A 19191-nucleotide genomic window follows, 5' to 3' on the forward strand; every position below is an offset into this window, starting at 1 on the left:
AGCGGGAGCCGTGGGCGGAGCAAGGTGTCCCGCAGGCCCCAAGCGTGCCGGCAGCGGTGGCCGCCCTCGTCGCGCTGGTGGTCGTGGCGGCGGCAGCGGTGACCGTCCTCGTCGCGCTGGCGGTCGTGGCGGCGGCGGCGGCGGCCCGCACTCGTCGCTCGACTCGCTGGTGTCGGGCGCGGTGGCGAATTCATCGCCCGACGAGGACTGCGAGGAGACGGGCGAGGGTGGTGGACGTGCGTTTCGTGGAGACGCTAGTTGAGCTCGTGTTTTGCTTCTCGTTTGCATTTTCGTTCACTTAGGCAGTTTTGTCATACATGTTGGACATCATATTCTAAATTTCACGGTCTCATAGCGAAGAGTCTCGACCAACACCTAGAGAGACTCTCGCTGGGTGGTCGGATCAAGGGTCAGATGCAGAAGGCGGTAATTTTGGACACGGCGCGTATAGTACGTCGGTTCCTCACTCTGCGGCCCTGACCACCGGCAGCTTGGGCCCTGCCCCGCTGCCGGCGGCACCCTAGGTTAGGTTTTTTATAATGTGTTTATATATTTTTTGTAATGTTTCCTAAGTGTTTTTATATTTTTCTTTTATACTCACATTGTAAAATCCTAACCTAAGACCCTATTTGAATAAAGATAATAATTAATAAATAATAAACGCAGGCGACGCAGTTCACGCAGCGCAGCGCAATTTTGTAAAGTATGGAACGTCATTTAGCTACGCACGCTGCATCGCAAGGGCGTTCCATACTTCCATACTTTACAAAATCTGCGCTGCGCTGCGTGTACTGCGTCTCAACACACGCCTAGCGCATCTGGCCTTAAAATGGCGCATAGGTTTTACCTGTCTTGTTCTATGAGATTTGGCTTAAAGGCAGGTCCAGGCTATAAAAGTAAAAAAAAAAAATTAACAATGTTCGTAGAATTGAGAGGTAAAACCGATGCTGGCGCCATCTGTAATAGTAAATTACGATACAAGTGCGAAAAAGAGGAAATTCGAATGCAAATTACCTATTTCCACGTGTATCGTACAACGTTTTACAGTACATATGGCCCTTTAAACTTTTGACATACGCACGAAAAGTGCTATTTTACGCACTAGTGCGGGAAAATAGGTCCATATGTGCTGTAAAAGTATATTACAAGGGCGAAAAGTAGGAAATTCGCAACGAGTGGCGATAAATTATAAAAATGTGACAGTTATGTTATGATGACACTCCCTCACTTTGTCCTGTTCAAGTCATTGTAAAGTTAACTTAGAAAGCCTTTTATAAAACGCGTGTAGGGACAGGACACATCACACTCCCTTATTACATTATTATCTACAATGTGTTTTTATTGAATTCCGTTAATTTCGGGTTATGGTTAAGTACGTTTAAGAGAACTAAATGGCAAAGTTATTTAAAAAAAAATTTTTTTCTTTGAAAAGAAAAATTTAGTAGGTTTAAAATTAATTAAATGTAGCATGTAGCGTTGTTGTATCACGGGCATTACATTTAACTCAACCAAACAATTGAAATCTGTGATATATCAATGTCATTTCGAACATCGATCGACCGACATTGTACTTAAGTTTAGTAGCAAATGTATGAACACATTCTTAACACTAATCAATATGTAAACCGGCCCTAAGGCAAGTGTGCACGCTTGTAGAGGCCTTATAAGTAAAAAATAAATTATTGATTATCTCCGAAATGGAATTAATTAGAATATCGGTGTCTTTGAGAAAGTTACTTGATTTAAGCTCAGGAATGCACCCTTGAAATTAACGGAAATCAAAAAAAACACGGTGTATATGCTATATGTGAAAATGCAACATTATAAATGCTAAATACAATCAGTGACATGTAGCACCTATCAAAGAAGTAATAATATGATAAAAATATTTACAACATCAGTTATTCACATTTTGGTTACTTATATTAATACATTTTTTAAATGTTTGCACCAGGCAGCATGGATTTTTAATACAGTAAAATATAAACAATAAATTTAATATCAAAATATTAGTCAAGATGCCAATCGCTTACGCTCTGTAGCGACGAAACGCCAATGCCTCTGTCGCACTAATATGGTAGAGTCGGTAGAGTGATAGCAAAGACATATGTAACTTCGTATAAGATGAATAAAGTCAAGGAAAAAAAGTTCCTCGGAAATCAAGAAAAAGTCATTCTCGGATAGATGCCGCACACACCTTTAGCCTACTCTCGGCTAGATGGCGTGACGACACCGTTTCATGTTTAACAATTTTAACACATAGATATCAGTGAATGAACATGGATCAAAATTATACATATAAGAATAATAAAATCATTTATCCATATATGTACATACATTTTTTTGATAATTTTATAAGTTTTCATTTTGAGTTTTAGTCGTGTGTCGATAGATGGCAGTAAATTTACTGTGACTACAAAATTAACAATGACAGGACCCCTCTATACTATCTATTCTTTTTGGTGATAGGTAATAAGTAATAACGTATCGTTCGCCACGGAGTTAACGATTGTCATCTTGGCTACGCACCCACGGCTATGTTAATGAGAAAAATATATTAAATTTATGACCACACACACTATTACCGAGCATCTACTGAGATTAATTTTGTGAAAAATCCATAGTAAATTGTATATACAGTGTGGAAAGATAAGTCGGCTGGCTCATTGCACTTAATAGTAGAAGAGCCGGCCGCAAATTTTCTAACCGACTTGATACCACGATGAAATACACAATGGGAAACCATAAAAGTGATGCTAAGTCCGAATTCGATAGTCTGCCACGGCGGAACTTGCCGAAAGTACGAAAAAGAAGGCCACTTCCGGTGCGAAAAAAGGGGGCTGATTTAACCCATCTGATACCGAAATAATAGTTATGGCAGCAGTTAGAAATTTACATGTAGACACATAAAAGCGAAGTCTGCCAGTATTTTTTTTGCCGGAAGTGCTTGGCAGACGCTCTCAAAGGTGGCCAGCGGGACCCCTAATTTAACCCATCTGATACCACCATGAAACCAATTCCAGTCGGTAGGTATGAACCCTCATGTCAGGAATATATAAGTCTGCCAAGGCTTTTCCTGCCGAAACACCTTGGCAGACGAGATTATGTAAGCAAGGTCGGCATCGGTTACCCTACACTAACCCATCTGATACCACCATGAAACCAATTCCAGTCGGTAGGTACGAACCCCCATTTTAGGAATATATAAGTCTGCCAAGGTTTTTCCTGCCGAAACACCTTGGCAGACGAGATTATAAACAAGATGACCATCGGTTACCGTACACTAACCCATCTGATACCGCCATGAAACCAATTCCAGTCGGTAGGTATGAACCCTCATTTCAGGAATATATAAGTCTGCCAAGGCTTTTCCTGCCGTAACACCATGGCAGACGAGATTATGTAAGCAAGGTCGGCATCGGTTACCCTACACTAACCCATCTGATACCACCATGAAACCAATTCCAGTTGGTAGATATGAACCCCCATTTTAGAAATATATAAGTCTGCCAAGGTTTTTCCTGCCGAAACACCTTGGCAGACGAGATTATAAGCAAGATGACCATCGGTTACCGTACAGTAACCCATCTGATACCACCATGAAACCAATTCTAGTCGGTAGGTATGAACCCTCATTTCAGGAATTTATAAGTCTGCCAAGGCCTTTCCTGCCGAAACACCTTGACAGACGAGATTATGTAAGCAGCATCCACATACGAGGGATCCGTATTTTGGGATTATACAGATTACGGACATTATTAATAGCTGTAGGCTTATTTATTACTTTATGCTTATACATATTTGTATATTATTATGTTATTAATAAAATATATTTATAATTTATTAAACCTAAACTTAATACATTGGGAATTCATTACCTGCTTACGGCAGTAGTAGGGATAAGTGGGTCAGTTCTGGCTCACTGAGCCAGGCCAACAGTCCCTCCCCCTTTTTTCCCTTGTTGAGGCCCTGCAACCTTGCCTTGAACCCAAACTAATGTCATTGTAGCTCGAATCTAACCTAATCTATTTTTATTGCTTTTAGAATATTTCAATTATCTACTTTTGCAAAGTTAAAGGTTGAAATCTCTATTTCGCAAAATGGAATTTTAATGTGACTTTAATGTATGTGCAGTCTACTTAGTAATTGGGTTTAAAGATATAAAAACACACATTTATTTCCTATCCTAAGTATCCTATCCTAAGTTTATTCAAATAATATTCTGAACATATATAGTAATTAGACTGGTCATATTTTTCATAAAATCTATTTCGACTGGCAAAGCATATAACTTTTTGGTAACCGGGTTTTTTAACCTAATTAGATCCCGCTGAATCCGAATTTGCCGGTTGCTCGATCGAAATCTTGACCGGAAGTGAGATATTTGACATTAAAGGTCCCTTTTTTTCGTTTTTCGTAAATAACTCTTAAACGGTGGCACATAGCAAAAAATGTTCTATAACATAAGTATTCTGCATAAAATTGCCTACAAGAAAGATTCAGTACAATTTTTCGCTAGGATCAATATTCAAAGAGATTTTAACGCGGGAAATTTAATTATAATCACTTCTAAGGTCCCGTTTTTTAGGTTTTCGTAAATAACTCATAAACGGTGGCCAATATCAAAAAATGTTGTTAGACGTTAATAATCTACACAAAATTTTGAACAAAAAAGATTCAGTATACTTTTCGCAGGGATCAATATTTAAAAAGATAATAAAGAGGGAAAGTTAATTATAATAAATTCTAAGGTTCCTTGTTTTTATTTTTTCGTTAATAATTTGAAAAGTATGACTCATAGCAAAATAAAATACTTATACATAAATAATAAACGTAAAATTTCCTACAAGAAACATGCAGAACACTTTTCGCTAGGATCAATATTTAAAAAGACAAAGCAGCGGGTAAGTTAATTATAATCAATTTTAAAGTCCCTTTTTAGTTTTTTGTAAATAACTCGTAAACGGTGTCCCATAGCGAAATAGGTTTTTAAGAATAAATTATCTACATAAAATTTCCTCCAAAAAACATCTAGAACACTTTTCTCTCATTACTTATTCTGTGTACAGTGGAGAAAACGAATGAAATTATGCAATTTGATTTTGCTATTTTTAAATAAAGAGTAACTAAACAGTATTTTCCACAGTTGTTGGTAATGATACCATCTCTTACAATTTCTCTTCATGAACATTTTATGATACCTAACCTTCCAGTTTTCGCCCGAATTGATCAAAAAATTCACCAACTCCATTTACACCAACCAAATAGAAAACGGGTCCGTGTCCGAATTCGTGATCTCGAGTCCGGGTCCGCGTCCGGGTCCAGGTTCAGGTAGAAGTCGAATTCAAAATCTTGCTTGTTTTGCCAGTGGGGTAACTTGCTTAACAATCAATTAGAAAAAGACAAGTCGTCGAGGAGTTCCGTTCTGATCACCATCAGCAATACCACTTCATCAAATGCCACTGTTCTTAATGTAAATCCTTGTTTGCCTGATGAAAATACAAGAGTCACTATACAATGCCATTAAGATTTGTAGAGTTCCCTCGATTCCTTATGGATCCCATCATCAGAACTTGAGCTTCACGAAAATATGACTTAAAAATCTAACGTGCTTAACAAACATAACGAAGACACATCCCCAAACATGAGCTATGCGTCGTTGAAGAGTTCCATTCTGATCATCATCAGCAGTTTCACTTCATCAAATGTCACAATTCTGAATGTAAATGCTTGGTTTGTTTAAAATACACCAGTATCACTATATGTTAGGGTGGTTCAAAAAACATTTTTTTTTCCTAAGGGGCACCCCCTTATTTTGTTAGACTTATTTATTATGTTGATAAATTGAGATTATAGTTGAGATAAATTAAGAAACTTGGTGTAAAAGTTTCTTAATTTATCTCAACTTTACTTCGTTTTTTTTAGCATTAGAAATTAGGTAAACAATCTTGATGTGTCGTCTGCTTTCATAAGTAATAGTTTTTGAATTTTGAAAAAGCGTTTTTCAATTAAAAGACTTGCTAAGATCGCTTACCTTCTTGCAAGTTCTTTCTAATGCTAAAAAAACGGACTATACAATGGGTAGGACATCAATTTTAAATGAGTTTGTATGAGTACCTCATTTTCTAAAATGAGGTGTTACAATGTCTTACTTCAAATGAGGTGAGGTACTAGCATATTTTCAGCGTCGACTATTCTATTAATCCAACGGGCCAATGGTGACAAAAATATTTAATAAATATACATATTAATGTATTCATCACTTCCTTTGTAAATTAATAAATAATAATAATTAAGGAGTGCAATTCTGGAGGTAGAAGGTAAGAATAGAACTTATAGGAGAAAGATCCCACATAGTAACTTAATTTGCTGCTTTTATGAAACTTTTTCTAATTTAGCTCTTTAGATTGTTAGATTGTTTTGTCCTCCTCCTTGCTACTTGATATAGTTTTAAGTATAATAATCACTAGCGAGAGCGACCCGCTCCGGCTTCGCACGGGTTAACAAATTATACATACACCTAAACCTTCCTGAAGAATCACTCTATTGATAGGTGAAAACCGCATGAAAATCCGTCCAATCGTTTTTGAGTTTATCGCGAACATACAAACAAACACACATACAGACAGACGCGGCGGGGGACTTTGTTTCATAATATGTAGTGATATATTTCATAACCATAAAACTACCACATTTTTAACAAACTAAGGAGAACAAATTCAATATTTTCACAAGTCATTATTATATAGAAGTGACTAACTTACCACTTCAGATAATTTAACAGTAATATCATCAATATGATATTAAACAAAGCACCATTCGCTCCGGCCGCCGCCGGCTACATTTACATTTCATTTTTTCATGCAAAAGGCACCAAGGAAGATCCGCGGGTAAATTTAATGGCGAAAACGATGTCCATATTTTGTTATTTTGGTATAATTATAAGAATTATCACTAGGTATTAGGTATTAGAGAACTAAAATTAGCTACAGCGACGTACGAACGAACAAAATAAATAAAAATATGTCACAATCATAATTTGTCAGTCCGAAGTCGTTTACAAATAATGTTAATAAAAAATATTGCAAATTCAAATCGTTATAATTTACATCTACATGTTTATTTTACCTATGCAAATTATACTTACTTTTTATTTAATAAACTTGAAACTTATTGAAATGATCATATATTGTGTACGCTACAGTATTATATTTCAATAATATTTTAGCCACTAAAGGATTACTGTTTATAAGCAAGCTTCGTAAATGCCTGTCTGGCATACAGAGTGCGTACCGCGATCCATGTTCGTCATGTTGCCTCCCTGTCACACTTACGTACAAATTTACAAGTGCAACAGAGAAGCAACACGACGAACTTCCTTTTGGTGACTGATTTCTCGCGCCATTTTGACAAGTAAGTTAGGATCAAAAAGGCTTAAGATGTATGAAAGCTTGCAGCGCTTACGCTTGTTGTCTTTCGTGTTTAATTTTTAACGTATTTTCGGTGGTGACGCGAGGCGATATTGAAGTACGGCGCGTGTCTGTCTTACTCCCTCTTTGGGTATTTCTAATTCATTGTTTCATTTTGAAAGGATTTTTGAGGTGTTGACGTCAACACAATAAGTAAAAACTAGGTCAGGAATCTTTGCATTCAGGCGTATTTAAAAAATTGAATCAACTTATGTACTTACATTTGATTAAAAGTTGACGCAATTAACGAAAGTCCAACGAGATGGTACTCTTGGATTCAATCCTTGTCTGCGAAGGCGTGGAACTGATTCCATTTCGTATAATCTTTGTGCACCACGTAAACACTCACCACTTAATAAATAACACCGTACCATTTCGTAATATTCCCGGTTCGAAATCATTTTTTAAACCTTAGTACGCGCGCGATTATTATTTTAAGGTTGGCGAGTGACGAGTGACTAATCATTTATGCTTACCGTTATGTTTACCGCTAGCACGGAATGGTTTAGACTACCCTCGAAATTGATAAACCTACCTACCATCGCCAACACTAACTGGATGGACCCTATTGCAACGATTATAAGGTTTAGTGTAGGTCAGATAAGGGTTTTGCTGATGTTGTTGTTAAAACCTACTATTAGGTTTGTTTACATTTGTGGTAATAGGGTGACCACGACTCGTGGAAAATATTTAAAAATTGAAAAATGAAAATTTTAAAAAAATGTATTCTTTTTTTTCGCTAAATAGATTCCTTAAGTGTAACCTAGTGCCGGGAATGAATATGGCCAGTGATTTAAATTTCACCCTGTATACTTACAAGTTACAACTCAACTAAAAAAATATTTTTCAATATCGATCCCAAAATGACGGAGATATCAAACATTAAAAAACCGAATTAATATCTCCTTTTTAGGGTTCCGTAGCCAAATGGCAAAAAACGGAACCCTTATAGATTTGTCATGTCTGTCTGTCTGTCCGTCCGTATGTCACAGCCACTTTTTTCCGAAACTATAAGAACTGTTGAAACTTGGTAAGTAGATGTATTCTGTGAACCGCATTAAGATTTAAACACAAAAATAGAAAAAAAAACAATAAATTTTGGGGGGGACCCCATACTTAGAACTGAAACTTAAAATGTCTTTTTCATTAAACCCATACGTGTGAGGTATCTATGGATAGGTCTTCAAAAATGATACAATACAATACAATACTTTTTATTGCACGCCTCACATACACTTAGTTTACAATAAATGGACAATAACATAAAAAAAGACAATAGAGGTAACAACAGGCGGTCTTATCGCTTATGATATTGAGGTTTCTAATATCATTTATTTCTAAACTGAATAGTTTGCGCGAGAGACACTTCCAAAGTGGTAAAATGTGTGCACCCTCTCCCCCTTTAACTTCTAAAATAAATTTATTGTTTTTTTTTTCTATTTTTGTGTTTAAAGCTTAATGCGGTTCACAGAATACATCTACTTACCAAGTTTCAACAGTTCTTATAGTTTCGGAAAAAAGTGGCTGTGACATACGGACGGACAGACAGACAGACATGACAAATCTATAAGGGTTCCGTTTTTTTGCCATTTGGCTACGGAACCCTAAAAAGGAGATATTAATTCGGTTTTTTAATGTTTGATATCTCCGTCATTTTGGGATCGATATTGAAAAATATTTTTTTAGTTGAGTTGTAACTTGTAAGTATATACATACAGATTGGTTCCGTCTTTGTCAAAACCCAGTTCTGATGGTGAGATTTATGAGGAATCGAGGGCACTCTTCAAATCTTGTAAGGGTGGTTCACGTTTGTATGGGAAAAATTCAAACTCTAGCTAGAAGAAGCGGCACCCCCTCATTTTGTTACACTTATTATGTTAACAAAATACGCCAAGCATCTTGCAATCTTAACTACAAGGGGGTGCTCAAACACTTTGAAATTTTTCAAATTGTATGAAATCAAAAAAATAAATAAGTTACTATTTTTTTGATTTTTATGTAAGTAGTAGTTTTCACATTATTTGAAAGTGTGATTTAAAAGATATTATTTTGAAAGAAAATGTTTTTCTACTTCAAAACTTATACATCACATGTGCAAATAGTGTGAAACCAGATATTTTAAATAAAATTCTGAATCATAATTACTCTTTTTGTTGGGTTTCAAACAATATACAAAATTTCACGTTGAAATTAGTGTTGAGTCGCTCACTCGCGAGGCACCTCATTTGTACCACTCATTTTGTTAATTTGTCGCAGTACTTCATACCGCAAAAATGTCTTACTTCACTCCTCTATTCATTTTACTCATTTACTCGCGCGCATCACAAACACCTCTTGCCACACAAATCATTCACACACTTCAAATTTCAAAAAAACTCTTATCCTTTCAAATTCACTCGCGAACCTCAAAAACTCAACGCTCCTCACAACTTGCAAAAGAGTCCCTGGATGGCACGAGGCGCTAGGTGCTCGCCTGCTCGCCGACATACAAAATTCAAAATGTCTCAAATGAAGAAACGAGTAATGGCCCACACTGTCAACTGCCGAACTACAAACCTTATTGCAACGACAAAAGGTCCACCGAGAAATGCGTTGAGTTTGTACCATTCACTGCCTCGCTGTGACGTCAACACCTCAAAAATCCTTTCAAAATGAAACAATGAATTAGAAATACCCAAAGAGGGAGTAAGACAGACACGCGCCGTACTTCAATATCGCCTCGCGTCACCACCGAAAATACGTTAAAAATTAAACACGAAAGACAACAAGCGTAAGCGCTGCAAGCTTTCATACATCTTAAGCCTTTTTGATCCTAACTTACTTGTCAAAATGGCGCGAGAAATCAGTCACCAAAAGGAAGTTCGTCGTGTTGCTTCTCTGTTGCACTTGTAAATTTGTACGTAAGTGTGACAGGGAGGCAACATGACGAACATGGATCGCGGTACGCACTCTGTATACCAGACAGGCATTTACGAAGCTTGCTTATAAACAGTAATCCTTTAGTGGCTAAAATATTATTGAAATATAATACTGTAGCGTACACAATATATGATCATTTCAATAAGTTTCAAGTTTATTAAATAAAAAGTAAGTATAATTTGCATAGGTAAAATAAACATGTAGATGTAAATTATAACGATTTGAATTTGCAATACTTTTTATTAACATTATTTGTAAACGACTTCGGACTGACAAATTATGATTGTGACATATTTTTATTTATTTTGTTCGTTCGTACGTCGCTGTAGCTAATTTTAGTTCTCTAATACCTAATACCTAGTGATAATTCTTATAATTATACCAAAATAACAAAATATGGACATCGTTTTCGCCATTAAATTTACCCGCGGATCTTCCTTGGTGCCTTTTGCATGAAAAAATGAAATGTAAATGTAGCCGGCGGCGGCCGGAGCGAATGGTGCTTTGTTTAATATCATATTGATGATATTACTGTTAAATTATCTGAAGTGGTAAGTTAGTCACTTCTATATAATAATGACTTGTGAAAATATTGAATTTGTTCTCCTTAGTTTGTTAAAAATGTGGTAGTTTTATGGTTATGAAATATATCACTACATATTATGAAACAAAGTCCCCCGCCGCGTCTGTCTGTATGTGTGTTTGTTTGTATGTTCGCGATAAACTCAAAAACGATTGGACGGATTTTCATGCGGTTTTCACCTATCAATAGAGTGATTCTTCAGGAAGGTTTAGGTGTATGTATAATTTGTTAACCCGTGCGAAGCCGGAGCGGGTCGCTCTCGCTAGTGATTATTATACTTAAAACTATATCAAGTAGCAAGGAGGAGGACAAAACAATCTAACAATCTAAAGAGCTAAATTAGAAAAAGTTTCATAAAAGCAGCAAATTAAGTTACTATGTGGGATCTTTCTCCTATAAGTTCTATTCTTACCTTCTACCTCCAGAATTGCACTCCTTAATTATTATTATTTATTAATTTACAAAGGAAGTGATGAATACATTAATATGTATATTTATTAAATATTTTTGTCACCATTGGCCCGTTGGATTAATAGAATAGTCGACGCTGAAAATATGCTAGTACCTCACCTCATTTGAAGTAAGACATTGTAACACCTCATTTTAGAAAATGAGGTACTCATACAAACTCATTTAAAATTGATGTCCTACCCATTGTATAGTCCGTTTTTTTAGCATTAGAAAGAACTTGCAAGAAGGTAAGCGATCTTAGCAAGTCTTTTAATTGAAAAACGCTTTTCAAAATTCAAAAACTATTACTTATGAAAGCAGACGACACATCAAGATTGTTTACCTAATTTCTAATGCTAAAAAAAACGAAGTAAAGTTGAGATAAATTAAGAAACTTTTACACCAAGTTTCTTAATTTATCTCAACTATAATCTCAATTTATCAACATAATAAATAAGTCTAACAAAATAAGGGGGTGCCCCTTAGGAAAAAAAAATGTTTTTTGAACCACCCTAACATATAGTGATACTGGTGTATTTTAAACAAACCAAGCATTTACATTCAGAATTGTGACATTTGATGAAGTGAAACTGCTGATGATGATCAGAATGGAACTCTTCAACGACGCATAACTCATGTTTGGGGATGTGTCTTCGTTATGTTTGTTAAGCACGTTAGATTTTTAAGTCATATTTTCGTGAAGCTCAAGTTCTGATGATGGGATCCATAAGGAATCGAGGGAACTCTACAAATCTTAATGGCATTGTATAGTGACTCTTGTATTTTCATCAGGCAAACAAGGATTTACATTAAGAACAGTGGCATTTGATGAAGTGGTATTGCTGATGGTGACAGAACGGAACTCCTCGACGACTTGTCTTTTTCTAATTGATTGTTAAGCAAGTTACCCCACTGGCAAAACAAGCAAGATTTTGAATTCGACTTCTACCTGAACCTGGACCCGGACGCGGACCCGGACTCGAGATCACGAATTCGGACACGGACCCGTTTTCTATTTGGTTGGTGTAAATGGAGTTGGTGAATTTTTTGATCAATTCGGGCGAAAACTGGAAGGTTAGGTATCATAAAATGTTCATGAAGAGAAATTGTAAGAGATGGTATCATTACCAACAACTGTGGAAAATACTGTTTAGTTACTCTTTATTTAAAAATAGCAAAATCAAATTGCATAATTTCATTCGTTTTCTCCACTGTACACAGAATAAGTAATGATATTTAGACTAGACAAAAAAATTCAAAATCGCTCTCCTTCTTGATGCGACTGGCAAATCATAGTACTTTTTGGAAACCGGGTTTTTTAACCTAATTAGACCCCGCTGAATCCGATCCGGTTGCTCGATCGAAATCTTGACCGGAAGTGAGATATTTGACATTAAAGGTCCGTTTTTTTCGTTTTTCGTAAATAACTCTTAAACGGTGGTGTATAGCAAAAAATGTTCTATTACATAAGTAATATGCATAAAATTGCCTACAAGAAAGATTCAGTACAATTTTTCGCTAGGATCAATATTAAAAGAGATTTTAACGCGGGAAATTTAATTATAATCACTTCTAAGGTCCAGTTTTTTAGGTTTTCGTAAATAACTCATAAACGGTGGCCAATATCAAAAAATGTTGTTAGACGATAATAATCTACACAAAATTTTGAACAAAAAAGATTCAGTACACTTTTTGCAGGGATCAATATTTAAAAAGATAATAAAGAGGGAAAGTTAATTATACTAAATTCTAAGGTTCCTTGTTTTTATTTTTTCGTAAATAATTTGAAAAGTATGACTCATAGAAAAAAAAATCTTATACATAAATAATAAACGTAAAATTTCCTACAAGAAACATGCAGTACACTTTTCGCTAGGATCAATATTCAAAAAGACAAAGCAGCGGGTAAGTTAATTATAATCAATTTTAAAGTCCCTTTTTAGTTTTTTGTAAATAACTCGTAAACGGTGTCCCATAGCGAAATAGGTTTTTAAGAATAAATTATCTACATAAAATTTCCTCCAAAAAACATCTAGAACACTTTTCTCTAGGATCAATATTTCAAGCGATATTAAAGGAAGAAAGTTAATTACAATCAGTTCACAGGTCACTTTTTTTTAGTTTTTCGTAAATAACTCGTAAACGGTGGCCCGTTGCAAAACAATATTCTACATAAATATTAAACATAAAATTGTCCACAAAAAAGGTTCTGTACACTTTTTCGCTACGATCAATATTTAAAGAGGTATTAAAGGGGGTAAGTTAATTATAATCAATTTCCAGGTCCCTATTTTTAGGTTTACGTCTATATAGGTAAAGAACTATTTTATTTTATTTTATTTTCAAAATTTAGACCCAGTAGTTTCGGAGATAAAGGGGGGGGGGTATTTTTTTGTATTTTAATGTTTTATTTTGGGGAAGGGGGCTTTATCTCCGATACTACTGGGTCTAAAATTTTGAAAAGATATACAGAATAGAATCTATAGATGACAGAAAAACCTATTAGAATTATGTAGTCAAGCGCGAGTCGGACATTACTTAGTTTTAGAACCGATCCCTACAGGTTTTTTAAAGGCAATTCACTCGCGTTTAACATATAAAATACACTGTTAAAAATTGGGTAATGTACGGAACCCTTGCAAGGCGAGTCCGACTCGCGCTTGGCCGGTTTTTATTCATTTTGAGGTACGGAACCCTAAAAAGAGAAAAGCGTTCCATATGTCTTTCGTAGAAATTTTTATATCGATTATTTATTTACAAGAACATTAAGAACTTATTTTGCTATTAGGCTTATTTTACGAGTCATTTGCGAAATCCTAAAAATAGGGACCTGGAAATTGATTATAATTAACTTTTTTTTTTTTTTTTTTTTAATTTATTTAGGCAACAAACAGTCTTGTACAAAAACTTATATAATAATATTATGTGTTAATAGACCTTGAGTGCCCTATCTTAATAAAACAATTTTTAATCTAAGTGTAGGAGCAGTAAGCGGAAAACAAAGTTATCATTAAATAACAAAGTTATCAATGAGTGCATAAATTATACTAACTAATATACATAAGTTATTTTCAATTATACCTATTTTATTTATCGTTAATTATCGTTACCTATTTAAATATACAGTTTGTTATTGTTTATAATTTCAATTTAAAGTGAGTAATAATTTGTTTTTTAATACTTTCACAGGTTTTATACGAAAATAGATCAATGTGGGATACATTTATATTATAATAATTGAGACAACGGTTGAAATAAGAATTTGAGCAATATTTTGTACGAGAGAAAGGGATAGCAAATAGTTTCTTATGGCGTGCAGTGCGTTGAGGTGTCTTAAATAATAACTTACCCCCTTTAATATCTCTTTAAATATTGATCGTAGCGAAAAAGTGTACAGAACCTTTTTTGTGGACAATTTTATGTAGAATATTGTTTTGCAACGGGCCACCGTTTACGAGTTATTTACGAAAAACTAAAAAAAGTGACCTGTGAACTGATTGTAATTAACTTTCTTCCTTTAATATCGCTTGAAATATTGATCCTAGAGAAAAGTGTTCTAGATGTTTTTTGGAGGAAATTTTATGTAGATAATTTATTCTTAAAAACCTATTTCGCTATGGGACACCGTTTACGAGTTATTTACAAAAAACTAAAAAGGGACTTTAAAATTGATTATAATTAACTTACCCGCTGCTTTGTCTTTTTAAATATTGATCCTAGCGAAAAGTGTTCTACATGTTTCTTGTAGGAAATTTTACGTTTATTATTTATGTATAAGTTTTTATTTTGCTATGAGTCATACTTTTCAAATTATTAACGAAAAAATAAAAACAAGGAACCTTAGAATTTATTATAATTAACTTTCCCTCTTTATTATCTTTTTAAATATTGATCCCTGCGAAAAGTATACTGAATCTTTTTTGTTCAAAATTTTGTGTCGATTATTAACGTCTAACAACATTTTTTGATATTGGCCACCGTTTATGAGTTATTTACGAAAACCTAAAAAACGGGACCTTAGAAGTGATTATAATTAAATTTCCCGCGTTAAAATCTCTTTGAATATTGATCCTAGCGAAAAATTGTACTGAATCTTTCTTGTAGGCAATTTTATGCAGAATACTTATGTTATAGAACATTTTTTGCTATGTGCCACCGTTTAAGAGTTATTTACGAAAAACGAAAAAAACGGACCTTTAATGTCAAATATCTCACTTCCGGTCAAGATTTCGATCGAGCAACCGGCAAATTCGGATTCAGCGGGATCTAATTAGGTTAAAAAACCCGGTTACCAAAAAGTTATATGCTTTGCCAGTCGAAATAGATTTTATGAAAAATATGACCAGTCTAATTACTATATATGTTCAGAATATTATTTGAATAAACTTAGGATAGGATACTTAGGATAGGAAATAAATGTGTGTTTTTATATCTTTAAACCCAATTACTAAGTAGACTGCACATACATTAAAGTCACATTAAAATTCCATTTTGCGAAATAGAGATTTCAACCTTTAACTTTGCAAAAGTAGATAATTGAAATATTCTAAAAGCAATAAAAATAGATTAGGTTAGATTCGAGCTACAATGACATTAGTTTGGGTTCAAGGCAAGGTTGCAGGGCCTCAACAAGGGAAAAAAGGGGGAGGGACTGTTGGCCTGGCTCAGTGAGCCAGAACTGACCCACTTATCCCTACTACTGCCGTAAGCAGGTAATGAATTCCCAATGTATTAAGTTTAGGTTTAATAAATTATAAATATATTTTATTAATAACATAATAATATACAAATATGTATAAGCATAAAGTAATAAATAAGCCTACAGCTATTAATAATGTCCGTAATCTGTATAATCCCAAAATACGGATCCCTCGTATGTGGATGCTGCTTACATAATCTCGTCTGTCAAGGTGTTTCGGCAGGAAAGGCCTTGGCAGACTTATAAATTCCTGAAATGAGGGTTCATACCTACCGACTAGAATTGATTTCATGGTGGTATCAGATGGGTTACTGTACGGTAACCGATGGTCATCTTGCTTATAATCTCGTCTGCCAAGGTGTTTCGGCAGGAAAAACCTTGGCAGACTTATATATTTCTAAAATGGGGGTTCATATCTACCAACTGGAATTGGTTTCATGGTGGTATCAGATGGGTTAGTGTAGGGTAACCGATGCCGACCTTGCTTACATAATCTCGTCTGCCATGGTGTTACGGCAGGAAAAGCCTTGGCAGACTTATATATTCCTGAAATGAGGGTTCATACCTACCGACTGGAATTGGTTTCATGGCGGTATCAGATGGGTTAGTGTACGGTAACCGATGGTCATCTTGTTTATAATCTCGTCTGCCAAGGTGTTTCGGCAGGAAAAACCTTGGCAGACTTATATATTCCTAAAATGGGGGTTCGTACCTACCGACTGGAATTGGTTTCATGGTGGTATCAGATGGGTTAGTGTAGGGTAACCGATGCCGACCTTGCTTACATAATCTCGTCTGCCAAGGTGTTTCGGCAGGAAAAGCCTTGGCAGACTTATATATTCCTGACATGAGGGTTCATACCTACCGACTGGAATTGGTTTCATGGTGGTATCAGATGGGTTAAATTAGGGGTCCCGCTGGCCACCTTTGAGAGCGTCTGCCAAGCACTTCCGGCAAAAAAAATACTGGCAGACTTCGCTTTTATGTGTCTACATGTAAATTTCTAACTGCTGCCATAACTATTATTTCGGTATCAGATGGGTTAAATCAGCCCCCTTTTTTCGCACCGGAAGTGGCCTTCTTTTTCGTACTTTCGGCAAGTTCCGCCGTGGCAGACTATCGAATTCGGACTTAGCATCACTTTTATGGTTTCCCATTGTGTATTTCATCGTGGTATCAAGTCGGTTAGAAAATTTGCGGCCGGCTCTTCTACTATAAAGGAGACATTCCTTTATTTTTAAAAAGAAACAAAACTGCATTCTTTCCGCACTGTATAACTGGCCCACAAGCAAACAAGTTTCCATGCAGGGGGTCAGTTGTCTCTGCAGTTTACTGTAAATACTATTTAAAATCTTGTAACTATTAAAAGCAAACAGAAACAGAAGTTGGTGAATAAGGCGCCAGGTATTATATATGTCGGCGGCCGATCGTAAAATCATGCATATCGTGAAATTCCTAGGCATATGGTGAAACGTGATAATCTTCGACTCATTCCCTGAGTCGACGGAGCCGGGGCTCCTATTTCTAGACAGTTTGCCCTTCGGGCATCTGAAGCAACCTAACGAACCTATCCTACCTATAATTGGATTAATGTGACAATCGTTAAAACATTACACAGGAACATTACGATCTGGGGGCCGATTTTTGAATTTCGATCGCTCGATTTTGTCACTCGAAAATCGGTGGAAAACGGTGAAAAGCTAATTTTTGAAATACGGACTATCGAAATTTGGAATCTATTGGTATTGACCACTCGATTTCAATTCTAATAGTATAATTTAAATGCCTAGTAGTGGAGATATTATTTAACGAAATACACAAAATCGAGTGGTCGAATTTCAAAAATCGGGCCCCTGCCTGATCTTACGATCGGCCGCCGACATATACAAATATACTCATGAACAAATTTAGAAGTACGCAAAAAAAAAGTTTAATTACTAACTTTGAAATTACTTTAGGTGCTGTAATCCAGTACGTATTTAAACCTTTTTTTTTTTGCTTTCCTCTAAATTTGTCCATGAGTATATATTATGACAGTTTCTATTATAATATACTTATTTTTTTTTAATATTATTAAACATGTACAAAACTGTACAGTCACCTGCAATAATATGTTACCCTTCGCATGGCGCAAAAATATGTGACACGCTCTTATGGCTCTTCAAATAAGATCGTGTCAGATATTTTTGAGGCCTTCGTTGTGTAACATATTATTGCAGGTGACTGTACTAAGGTGTAGCAGGAAAACAAGTTACTATATACAATTAATAAAATTAACTTTCTTTGTATTACTCGTATTTTAATAGGAAATTATTTCCCGACTTCAGTACCAAGTATGGACCTATACTCTGAGTATCTTTAGGTATTTAAATAAAAATAAACAAATTTTACCCTTAAATGGCTCCTTAAGCCAGTTGAGGGTAGATGAAAACATTACACGATCAAATAATGTAGGTTAAAGTCAGGTCGTTCAGAGTCAGGTCGTTCAGTGACTGACCCAGGCGGTTTTGTATTTGTTCGGTTAACCAATAAATGTTGTAACTACCCGAAAATGTACAAATTGTTTGTTTACTTTTATTTAGATACAGAGTAAAGTTTACAGTTTTTGAAATTTACCTACTAGTGTTTGATTTATGTTAATTTGTATTTTGTACTAATATTGCTTAATTGCAAAATCATTATATTGAAGCAGATGTTCTATTATAGGTCTAACACTTATATCACGTGTATTGCGTCTCACATTTTACTTAATGAGAGAGTGAGACGCAATGACATTGGACAGGTGGAATAGCACCCTTATATATTTATCAAAACCCTGTTTAAATATTTCCTAATTTACAAAATGGGACTCTTAAATAAAATGCGGTACCATTTGGTACAAGTGGTACCATAGCAAGCTACCGGGACCAGTTACATGTATGCAGTACCGGGAATTTATATTACCGATACTGCATAAATTGATATGTAAAATTTTAAACCATCTATTATCTTTAACATATCAAAGTGTAAGGTGGCATAATAAATGTCATATTTTCATATTTGACGCTTACAGTGACACTTCTACTCTGTCA

General features: G+C 35.3%; 1 long non-coding RNA gene across 1 annotated transcript; it reads left to right on the top strand.

Annotated features, from left to right (window-relative positions):
- The first annotated feature begins 1814 nt into the window (after positions 1-1814).
- On the top strand, positions 1815-18839 carry LOC134677504 (uncharacterized). The gene is made up of 3 exons (XR_010100032.1): positions 1815-2678; positions 17341-18472; positions 18723-18839. It is a non-coding gene; the product is annotated as an uncharacterized LOC134677504 (long non-coding RNA).
- Positions 18840-19191: the final 352 nt, after the last annotated feature.

This window comes from Cydia fagiglandana, chromosome 26 (genome assembly GCF_963556715.1).
Source record: "Cydia fagiglandana chromosome 26, ilCydFagi1.1, whole genome shotgun sequence".
NCBI lineage: Eukaryota > Metazoa > Arthropoda > Insecta > Lepidoptera > Tortricidae > Cydia > Cydia fagiglandana.